Source organism: Triticum aestivum, chromosome 5A, assembly GCF_018294505.1.
Source record: "Triticum aestivum cultivar Chinese Spring chromosome 5A, IWGSC CS RefSeq v2.1, whole genome shotgun sequence".
Classification (NCBI taxonomy): Eukaryota; Viridiplantae; Streptophyta; class Magnoliopsida; order Poales; family Poaceae; genus Triticum; species Triticum aestivum.
The window spans coordinates 59,915,432-59,926,426 of record NC_057806.1 but is presented as its reverse complement, the minus strand read 5'-3'; the positions used below and the strand labels follow the sequence as shown (position 1 = coordinate 59,926,426).

At 46.1% G+C, this 10,995-nt stretch overlaps 1 long non-coding RNA gene across 4 annotated transcripts; it reads right to left on the bottom strand.

Moving 5' to 3' along the window:
- Positions 1-2,561: 2,561 nt before the first annotated feature.
- LOC123102315 (uncharacterized) lies at positions 2,562-5,851 on the bottom strand. Of its 4 annotated transcripts, none has more exons than XR_006448901.1 (7): positions 5,369-5,851; positions 4,885-5,126; positions 4,630-4,809; positions 3,962-4,020; positions 3,516-3,612; positions 2,959-3,116; positions 2,562-2,837 (listed from the first exon to the last, which is right to left on the bottom strand). It is a non-coding gene; the product is annotated as an uncharacterized lncRNA (long non-coding RNA). The 4 variants fall into 4 exon arrangements; XR_006448899.1 differs by having other exon boundaries at positions 4,630-4,802; positions 5,369-5,850; XR_006448900.1 differs by having other exon boundaries at positions 4,630-5,126; positions 5,416-5,851.
- Positions 5,852-10,995: the final 5,144 nt, after the last annotated feature.

The window sequence follows — 10,995 nt, the reverse complement described above, 5'->3', positions numbered from 1 at the left end:
AAGGCTGGGCAAGCGTTTCCTATCTAAAAAAAATGCAAATTGCGTATCTTATTTTTATAAAAGGCAGAACAATGTTTACAAGATATGTCGTAAGCCAAATAAAGTAGGCTACCAGCATGGAGAACCCACCCACCAACAAATACATGCTACTCTATCATACAGATTTGAAAACACCCTCCTGCCATCCTCCAAGAATGAACCTCATCTAGTATGGGATTAACGAGTTGTGGGATATTACGTCGGTGCTCCACATTCATGAACACCCTCACATTTATTTGCTTCCACAAGCTCCAAGCAATGAGAATGACTAGCGAATCGAACCTCTTTCTGCTCGTCTTCGGCAATCATTTGCGCGATCTTAGCCACCACACCTCAAGGCTCTCCTCAATCGAAGGGATGGCGATATGTACACCCAAAGAAGTGAAACAAGCATGTCATGCCTGCCTAGCATAGACATATTGCAGCGTATCCTCCTCCTAGCAGTAGGTGAAGCATGGAGCAGTGGTGTCTTGTAGTCCATGTTGGAGTTGTCGATCAGAGGTCCACACACGATACTGGATACGCGGCCATATGAATATTTTGCATTTGAGCGGCGCCCAACTCTTCCATATGCAATGAGCGATGGGTAATTGAATCATGCCTCACACAGCATCTTGTAGGTAGATTGCACCAAGTACTATCTAGTGGTACTCCATTTCCAAGAAAATATATCGGGGATATCTCTAATGGTGTTGTACACCGGGGGTAGCTCACCACGAGGCCCGCCATCGTGCCTACCCAGGGGACCACGACAGTGGCGGAGCCAGGAATTTCCTCCTGGGTATTCTTATAATTTTTTTGCAAAAGCAATATGATAGAACAAAAAATGTGCAAAATCAATGACTCAATGACCATACATCGATAATAGTAGCAAAATATCTTTGTGGAAATATCTCTAATAGTGTGGCAGTGACAGTGGCAATGTTTCAGACTACAGCCTATAGCTACAATCAATAGCAGTGACAAACAATTACAGTTTACATGAATAAATCAACAAAGTAGCAATCAATCAGTGGCATGGCAGTGGAAATTTACAAAAAAGGTTCAGATTTGTTTAAAAAACAAAGGAAAATTACCTTGGTGGTTACTTGGTTGGTACCTATAGATGGATGCAATACTAGATGGATGGCGTACTAACACGGTGAAGCCCGACGGCGACGAAGGCCGAAGGCTGTGGGCACTTGGAGCAGTGGCGACGCCAGGGGGACACCTGAAGCCTACTTTTGTAGAGGCACATCCCCGCAAGAACCGCGGAGGGAGGGGTAGAGGGGAGGGCCATAGGGAAAGGGATGGCTGGAAGGGAGGGAGAGGGGTAGAGGGCTGGATCGCCAGACCTGGATGGCTGGAATCGCTTGCCGCCGCCGACGCATCAGTTAGTTTTGGGGACTGGATCGAGGGAGGGGAGTAGGAGACGAAGGCCAGTTGCATGGCTGTCGTGGCTCAGACTCGGAATGGGATGCTCTAGAGGGCTCCAGCATGTATACATGTATAGTTAAAAAAATTGGGCCAAATTCTTGGGTATTCGGCCCGGGGGTCAAAGAAAACCCTAAAGAAGGCGTTGGAGACCTTCTTCCCTCCCAAGTCAAGGACGGCAGCAGCCAAGATTGCATCTGCTTGCATGTAAACCCTAGCCTCCATCGTGTATATAAGGGGAGGCTAGGAGGCTCTCATAGGCATCTAGTCACAAATAGAAACTCAATGTAGTCCCGCAAAAAAAAGAAACTCAATGTAGCAATCTCATACACCATTGTAAACCACTCGCAGGAGGTGTCCATCCACCATGAATAACAAAAGCAATCAAGATGTAGGTTATTACTCTCCAGAGGCCCGAACCTAGGTAAAACCCTAGTGAGACATTCGATCTGTGACTTCCAGCTACGCTTGGACCCATACTAAGGAATCTAGCAGTATTTTGCACCGTCAGTTGGCGTGCCAGACATGGGCGGCATCATCTAGAGACCAATCTCGGATTGGATCTTCCTCATCTTCCTGCGGTATCTCGCCGGGGGAGAGCTTAACCTCACTACACCACAACACTACATCATCAACAGCCAGGTTGGTCGAAAATACAGCTTCCGCTGACAAACAGTTGGTCGGGAAAGAGTATTGCCGATCGATACCGTCTGTTGGGGAAAGTCCAGACAGGAAATCCCTTTCCCGACCGACATATCTTTCTCAACCGACTGTTGGGCGGCTATGGTGCATCTTTCCCGACCAACAGTCTATTGGTCCTACCATGGGCCTTTCCCGACCAACAGACTGTTGGGGTAACCATGGGCCTTTCCCGACCAACGGTTTGTTGGGGTAACCATGTACCTTTCCCGACCAACATTTTGTTGGGGCTTGCATTAGCCTTTCCCGACCGACTGTTAGACAGGGTTTGTTTTGCCGACCAACAATCAGATGGTGTTTTCTTTTGATGACCAACATTGTTACCAACCACAACTTTAATTAACATATGCTACAGATTGTCAAATACATATAATTCATGTTTCTAAGGATAGTCAAGAAGACACCATACATCAGGTCCACCAACCATTTTTTATTCCATTTAACTAACTGTCACATACATACATTTCAGTCTGTTCTAGACATAACAATCAAGACACCATGTCACGTACATACACTTCACTTTGTTCTAGACATAACCGTCAAGACACCATACATCAGGTTCACAGAAGGACAGCTAGAAGATGCAACTATGATACATCAGATATACAAAATGAGAGCTAAAACATCCAGTTGATGTGGATCGCTGGCTTCATGGTTCATAGTGAGTCCATCCTTGTGTTTGCTTCCTACAAAAGTCAAACAAATCTCAAATATTACAATGCTTAATTAATCTATGAAATTGAATGCAGGCAGAATTCACATGTGCACTACGCACACACAACATCACAAAATGAAGAATACACTTACCTAATCTATAAAAATAGCATATCGGTACATGAAGACTGCCAATCGACTTCCAGCAGTAACCATGGATGTGGCATAAAAACCCTCAATCAACTTTTTGTATATCCATTTGGAAGGAAATGCATCATTTACTTTGTACGATTGCTGAGCATATAGTGTTCCTGGGGATATACTTAAGTTACTGTACTAGCAGCCAATATTCCAACACTTGTTTCCAAAAAAATAAACATACAACTTTGAAGATAGTGGATACAGTGAGCTAAAAGCTAAATATATGTAAGCGTGACTCTTTCAGTAGATGTATAGATTTCTGGTAGTTCAAACTGGATAAATGGAGTTGAAAGCTAATTATAGATGTGACTCTTTCTGAATGCCTGAAAGTATTATCTTAGCTCATCTAACATTGTTTTGGGCAGGAAGGGGGAACACGTAAAATGTACATGTGTCCAAAAGGTTCCCAGCATTTTCACCCAGAATGGAAATAGGATTAAGAACAAATTAAATCCCCCAAAATAAGAGTAATATGAAGGAAAGAAGCTACAACACCAAAGTAGATTCACCTGGTATCCTTGCCAAGGTAGGCGGATGTAGACTACTATTTAGCTTTGACTTGAATACACCATGATAATTGAAATCCTTAGTATTGGATGATATGCTCTGTTGAATTTGGCTCAAAAGGTTAAATATTCTAGATTGTATAATCAAAGCCATGAACAAAATCCATCAAAATCAGGCATTTAAAGCAAGTAGGCTGGGACCAATATACTATGCAGAAAATAGTTATTATTGAGATGAAATTATATCAATCATACATGCCATCACTTCAGCCTGCACTACAATAGTTATCTAAATAGAGAACAATGCAGAAGAATAATTAGAATGCTCAATGTTGCATATAGTTCACCCTAACAAATGGTTCAGTTCCTTCTAATTAATGCCTAAAGGCTCGTAGGGTGCCTCTAATCGGTAATTATAACATAATTGTAGGTGAGGAATTGAAGGTCACCTCTCCTACTTCCATTTCTTCCCAAGTGAGTATGCACACTAGCATGACCAACACTTCCCCTATTCACGAGAGAAAAAACGAAATCAAGAGAGTATGTTAACTTATCAACACATCAAGTCATGGATGATTTGTCACCCTTTTACATAAGAGGATTCTATAAACACAGCTGACAATCTACTAGAGTATCAACACAGGGCTATGGTGACAAAGTAAACTTGAATGCCAAGTTCAACTACGAGTATACAAATACAAAGCCTATTGCCTGTTATGCTCTGCTTTACTGAATTAGTTGAGATATGGGCATACAGAAACTATTATCTGTTGGATAATACAACTACGACTATACAAAAAATAGCAGAAAGGTGATTCGCAAATACTGTTTTTTCATGCAAAATAACAAGAATAACAGCAGCCAACTTGAGAGATCCAACAACACCCTAGGATGCCCACTTCCGATGTCATGTATGTTATGACAAAAAACATCATATTTGCTAAACTTATACACACACCATATTTATGTCATTCAGATAAGCTAACTACACTCTATTCATAACACAAGAGAGAAATTGACAGTTTGAAAGTGAGGATGTTTAACTACCAAAGTTCCTCCAAATTGTATCCTATCCCTATTTGTATAGTTCATATGATTAATAGATGCATAAAAATACCTGATAATGAGCTAGCAGGTGAAATTTACATAGCCAGGATTCCCAGGACACCATGTGCTACAAGTGTTCAAAAATCCATTTCTGTAGCAAAAAGCACGCTGGTATTGGCAACACTCTTGGCAGGCCCTTGAGGTAAATAGGCAAATGCTGACACACCATGTGTCGATTGAGCCCTACAATCTTCAGAGTGTCAATGCTGTCAAGTAAAAGTAACAAATGCATCTATAATATTCAGTTGGTTAGGTACAGACTTACAACTTCAGAAAATCTCCAGAAAATCTCCCAAAGAAAATAATCATGGATTAATGTACATCAATCATGTATTCATACACTTACTATCAAAGCGTTAATCATGTATAATGCTGAAACAATAAAATAAATACTTACACTGGAACCACAAAAATCTACTAAAGTTTCAGTGGCCTTCTGTTTTAGTTAGTGCTCCTAGTTGAGTAATTGCCCAAACATCCACCAAACCTATTCAAGTTCGTTTCACCCTGCAAAAAAACATTATCCAATTAAGTCTGCTAGCAATCACACAATATAAATAGACAATAATAGCAATCGATGGCTAGGGTTTGAACTTTACTGCTTCTAGAACTTAATTATTTCCATGAATCAAAGCAGAACTGATTTTTTTAAAGAAACCAATCTGTAGAGAGATGGGGGCACCAGCCACTGGGCTATGGAAGGTTAATCGCTTGGAGTTAAAATATGCACACACACACACACAGCTTACGGATGTTGTTGCTGCCATGGATGTCTAAGAGAGATGGGGGCACCAACCGGCCACACTCCTAGTCGCCAGAAGATAAGGGAGCAGAAGCCGCCTGCCTCGTTCCGAACCACCAGGACCGAAGGGACCTTGTCCCGCTCAGATCTGCTACCATGGGAGGGGGGAGAGGGAGTTGGGTATAGGTTGGGGCAGTGGCTCCATGGGAGCGAGGGGAGAGATGACCGCAACGGGCGCCTGGGCACGAACAAGAAGTGCCGCCGACGGCAGCTGGGTGAGAGCATCGGCGCGACAGGACCACCTCCACATGGGAAAACAGCAGCGATGTGGGGATGGTGATGGAGTGGTGGGAAGGAAGAGATGGACAGAGTGCGGGAAGCGTCGCCGAATGCGAGCGTCAACGTCATCGCCGCCGCCGCCGCTCAGATCGGGAGGGGAAAGAGATAAGGGGTAGAGGTAGTGGTGTGGTGTTGATTTTTTCGAGCCGAATGGTGTATGAGGAGTTTTTATTTTAGGGAAATGAGGAGGTGGGCTGTGAGGGCGCGCGGCATGAAAATTTCGGCGTGGGCTTCGCGCTAAGTCGCCTGCACGGCCCAGTTGGCGACCCACGGTCGGTCGGCAATATTTGCCGACCTACTGTGTGACAGTAGCGCAGTTATCACCGACCAACGGTTTGATGCTATACACTTTAGCATTCCCGACTGACAGTTGGTTGCTATATATGAGTAATACCGACCAACAGTCTAATAGAAGTTTTCTCAGCAAACAGTCGGTTGGCGAAACTGACTTTTTCCAACAGACGTCCGTAGGGAATGCAGTGTCGTGGTGTAGTGCCTTCAGATCTCTCTAACCTTCACCGCCGATAGGGCGGGCCGGGTCAATGTCAACCCACCGGCCCACCTAGGCAACGCTGATGGGTTCTTTGCAATCACCAGCAATGACGACCTCCACCTGAGCAGGCTGCGGGGCCAACAGATCACGGCAACTTCCGCAACCATGACATCTTCGCTGCCAGCCCCATGACGATCGCATAAAACCATTCCCCCAAAAAGTTGTAGACATTTAGCAAGAGGCCACCTCCGACCACCACACGTACAACCCGGTCAGGAGGTCACCACCGACATGGATGAGTTAGGCTACTCAACTCCCGCATCACATGTCTCACCCTCGGGAGATTATGGCATCTTTGTGGAACCCATCTGCTGGACGTCGCGGGATAGGGGTTGTTCCGGCCTCACATGATCACAACAGCCTGGCCCAATCTTTCAGCTCGTTGCGATGGTCTGCGACAATTACCTCATCACTCACATGCTAGAGGATTGCATCATCAGCGGGTTCACCACCAACGATAGCACCAACCTAGTTGACATCGTATCAATCTTGCACGAGGAGAGTAGTGATTATGAACCAATCCACTTCACCAACTACGACGAAAATGCCGGTTTTCACATCGTTCGGGAATCCACGGCGCTTGGCCTCTAGAGCAAGTCAGAGTCGTCTGATGACACGGAGGACTGCCAGACCACCTCGAAGGAGGCCTCCCAGTTCGGAGCTCCACCAGCCATCTTACTACAGCAAGTAATGATGACAAAACCGGTGGGTACCTCCACAGACACAATCACCCAAGTACCACCCACAACGACAACCGCATGGCTCATAGCCCCACACCCTCCAGTCAGGACCGCAGGTCGTCACAACGAAAGCGCCAACAATGCCCATTACCACTATCCAGCAGCAAGGCAGCACGAGTGCCCTAGGATTTACACACCTGGCTTCCACGCACCCACGGCAGGCGGCATCACACATGAACCCCACATGCGCTTCTACAATGTTGCCTCCCATCACCGCATACGGCATGAACTATCTGACAATGCCAATCCCAGGGAATGGCCCCATGTCAAGGGCACGGGAGGCCCTCCGCATGTCGCAACTGAATGCGTAGTCGGAATTATAGCAGCTTGCCCTGGAGGCCACCACACGTGATGCGTGGTAGAACGAGACAATGACGCATGAGCGACTGTGCCGAGCTTCCCGTCTCCCATGAGCCATCCTTGTTGACCTCGTGGCTCTCGGCCGAGAATATGGCATCAGATTCAATGAGCCAATGGAGAATGCACCGGCACTGATGCCAGCCTGAGGTCTCCAGGCAACCATGGTGTTAGTGGACATGCTACAAGCTACACGATAGATCCCAGACTCCTGGCCAACCTCACACAGGTACTCCAATAGGACAATGTGTCACGCTCGAGCGACATGCTTGCGGGCACTGACCATGTCCTCTCTACAGCCAACCACCCAGCCTACGAGCGAAGACAAGAATCAGTACAGCGACTGGAGGCCGCGCTAGAGCCAGAGGTTGCAAACCTCAGGCGCCCGATTTCGGCTGTAACAGTACAACACGAGCAACACTACAATTAAGAGGCTCGATAACAGGAGGACGCCGAGCTCACCTTCCTCATCCCGAGACACGGGCGAAGGAATACTATGGAAGAGTGATGGAGCCCGCCCCCATGCTTCAACTCGCTCACATCAAGCATCGCACTAGCATGTTTCGGCCACACGGTGATAACACCCCCCGTTCCCCCAACCATTCAACCTTCATGGTGTCTAGAAGTACTAATGGTACAGAAAGCTCGATTACTAGCTCAATGACTACCTCACAGTAGTCGATGTGGACAATAGAGACATTAGCAATGCCATACGGCACATACCACTATGTCTCACTGGACACGCGTGCTCCTGGCTTAGCAGCCACCTGCCCAACTCCATCCTCAACTGGGAATATTTCGAGCATGCATTCCTCAACAATTTTGTAGGCACCGACCTCCACATTATCATGCAAGGCGACAACGAGTTCGGCCGCGACTTCGTGGTGCGATGGCCCAAAAAGAAGAACACACTGACAAACATCTCGGATGAAATAGCCAACGGAGCATTAGTGAGCGGGGCGTAGGACAATATATTTCTCCACAAGCTCGACAAGAAGCAAGGTGAGGGCAAGCTGACCACCATGGCAGCACTCATGAATGTAGAAAATGACTTCGCCATAGGGGAAGAAACCGCTTGGGCAAGCCGCCGCTCCATGCCAGGGCTTAATATCTGGTAGCCTACCGGTGGAGACGCCCCTAAAAGATGCAACAATAAGGGAAAGGTGGGTCGTAAATGGAAGGAGGAACATGACTCTGAACTGATCGTTGCAACAAATGAGTCAAAAGAGGCCGGAGCCAAAAAGTAGCGGTAGGGAGGAAAGCCGCGACGGCCTCCCCGCACATATGAGGGAATCATGAGCGGACCATGCTTATACCATAGCTAGAAACTCATAAGGCACAAGACCCCACAAGGGAATGCCAGCTTAACGAACATATCATCAAGGAGAAGGGAAATAAACTCAAAGGGGGTCATAATGCAACCCCGCCAGTCCCGGTCGCCCACCAAGACCAGCAGCCCCGCAACACAGGGTAGCGAGTGTTTTGTAAGGACAAACGCCGAGTTAACATGATTATATTGAGATGAGGCCAGCAAGGCACATGTGCCGACATCATCACACACGCACGAGGCGTCATAGTCGGTTTCTGGAATGGTCATAACAAACCATCTCCTTCTGCCAAGAAGACCACCCAGATGGCATAATACTCAAAGGAGGTTGCAATTTTCCCAAAGTACTCATGGATGGAGGCTCCGGCATCAACATCCTATATGTCAGCACACTAAATAGAATAGATGTACCACTACAAGCCCTCTGGCCTCCATCAACAGAATTCCATGGCATAGTACTAGGAAATAAGGTGGCACCAATTGGTCAAAAAACACCAGAGGTTACCTTTGTTTTGAGGTTATCCCATTTCCAGGAGAATATATTGCAGTCCTCGGAAGGACAACATTTGTCAAGTTCATGGCAATATTGTGCTACGCCTACATGAAGTTGAATATGCTAGGGCCATATGAAGTAATCATAGCCAATGGCAATCCCTTGCATGCCCTCTAGGCAGAGGTTGTGAACGTGGTTCAGGCCGACGCATGCATCGCCCATGCTAATAGCAGCACGGGACAAGGCACAGTCGCGGGGCCTCCCCGGGTACAACAGACAAGGCTCCTCCCGCATGATTGGGGGTGGAGGCCTTTAGAATAGCAGACAACTCAAAGGCTACAGACCTATTGGTAGATCCACTTATTCCCTAATCACCCTGGAGGTCAGGAAGAAGAAAGAGATCATGGCGCCATCCACGAACCACTATTTTAGTAATTTTAAATTCTTTTTTTCTACTTAAGCATAAGTTTTAACCGTAAGACTTTGTGGACTAATCATATTATCTCGATCATGTATTAAACAGTGAATAAAAAGTGCTTTGCCACGCAATCACTTCATTATGTTTCAATACCACGTATATGATCGCTAAATGGAAATGTTTGTTGATTGGTTCACAAGACCTTCCTATTTACCAGACTCGAGGGTTGCGTCATTTATTGGACCAACCGGCAGTTAGTATAGGGGATGAATCCAGTAACCCTATAAACATAGACCTGGGGGCTGCATTCGTGGCACACCAACCTCCATCGTCCAATAAATAGGACGACTTGTCAAAGGTTTACAACCAACCTTGTCATTTGAGTTACGAGACATAGTCTTAACAAATGTTGAGGACCTACCCAGAGCCCACTGCCAAGTTTGTGCAAAGCGCACATGCAAACAAATTGAGTTCCTAAGGGCCTCCTATTCTAGAAAACCAATGCTAGCACGCGAATTACTTGGTTGATCAACGACGTTCTCACATCGAATGTAAAAGACGTTGCACGATACGAACATGACAGGTCACAAACAAAGTAAAAGCAGCAATGTTAACCATAGTATGGTAAGGTTCACTAGTAGAAAAAGGCCCATTTGTCCCAGTTCCAGAACCGGGACTAAAGGGTCGGGACTAAAGCCCAATACCTTTAGTCCTGGTTCGCCTACGACCGGGACAGATGGGGCTCCACGTGGCCGCTGTGGCTTGCCCAGGCAGGAGGGCCTTTTGTCCCGGTTGGTAGCACCAACCGGGACCAAAAAGCATCCACGCGTCAGCAGTCTAGGGGCTGGGGTTTTTGTTTTTTTTTAAAGGGGGGAGTGGGGGTTTTGTAGGGTTAATTTAGGGGTTTCATATATTGTGTTAGCTAGCTAATAGAGTGAAGTGTCCTCTCTTATCTCCGTGCTTGGTCGACGCTACGTACTATACGTATATAGAGGACTCGACATGCTAGCTAGTAATCAAATGAAGGAAACCATTAGGTATAGAAGATCGTCATGAACATATACAGAGAGAAGTGATCGACCTCTCCTTCTCTGAGGGATTGGTCGAACAACAAGTTTTCGTATATCTATCCGACGCTACTAGCTACATATATACAATATAAGATCTCTTACAATCCCCTAACATCTGAACTCAAGTTCCACATGGTATTCTGTGACGCCCCTCATTCAATCATACACTAATCATACACGCAAACGTGTACGATCAAGATCAGGGACTCACGGGAAGATATCACAACACAACTCTAAAAAGAAAATAAGTCACACAAGCATCATAATACAAGCCAGGGGCCTCAAGGGCTCGAATACAAGTGCTTGATCATAGACGAGTCAGCGGAAGCAACAATAT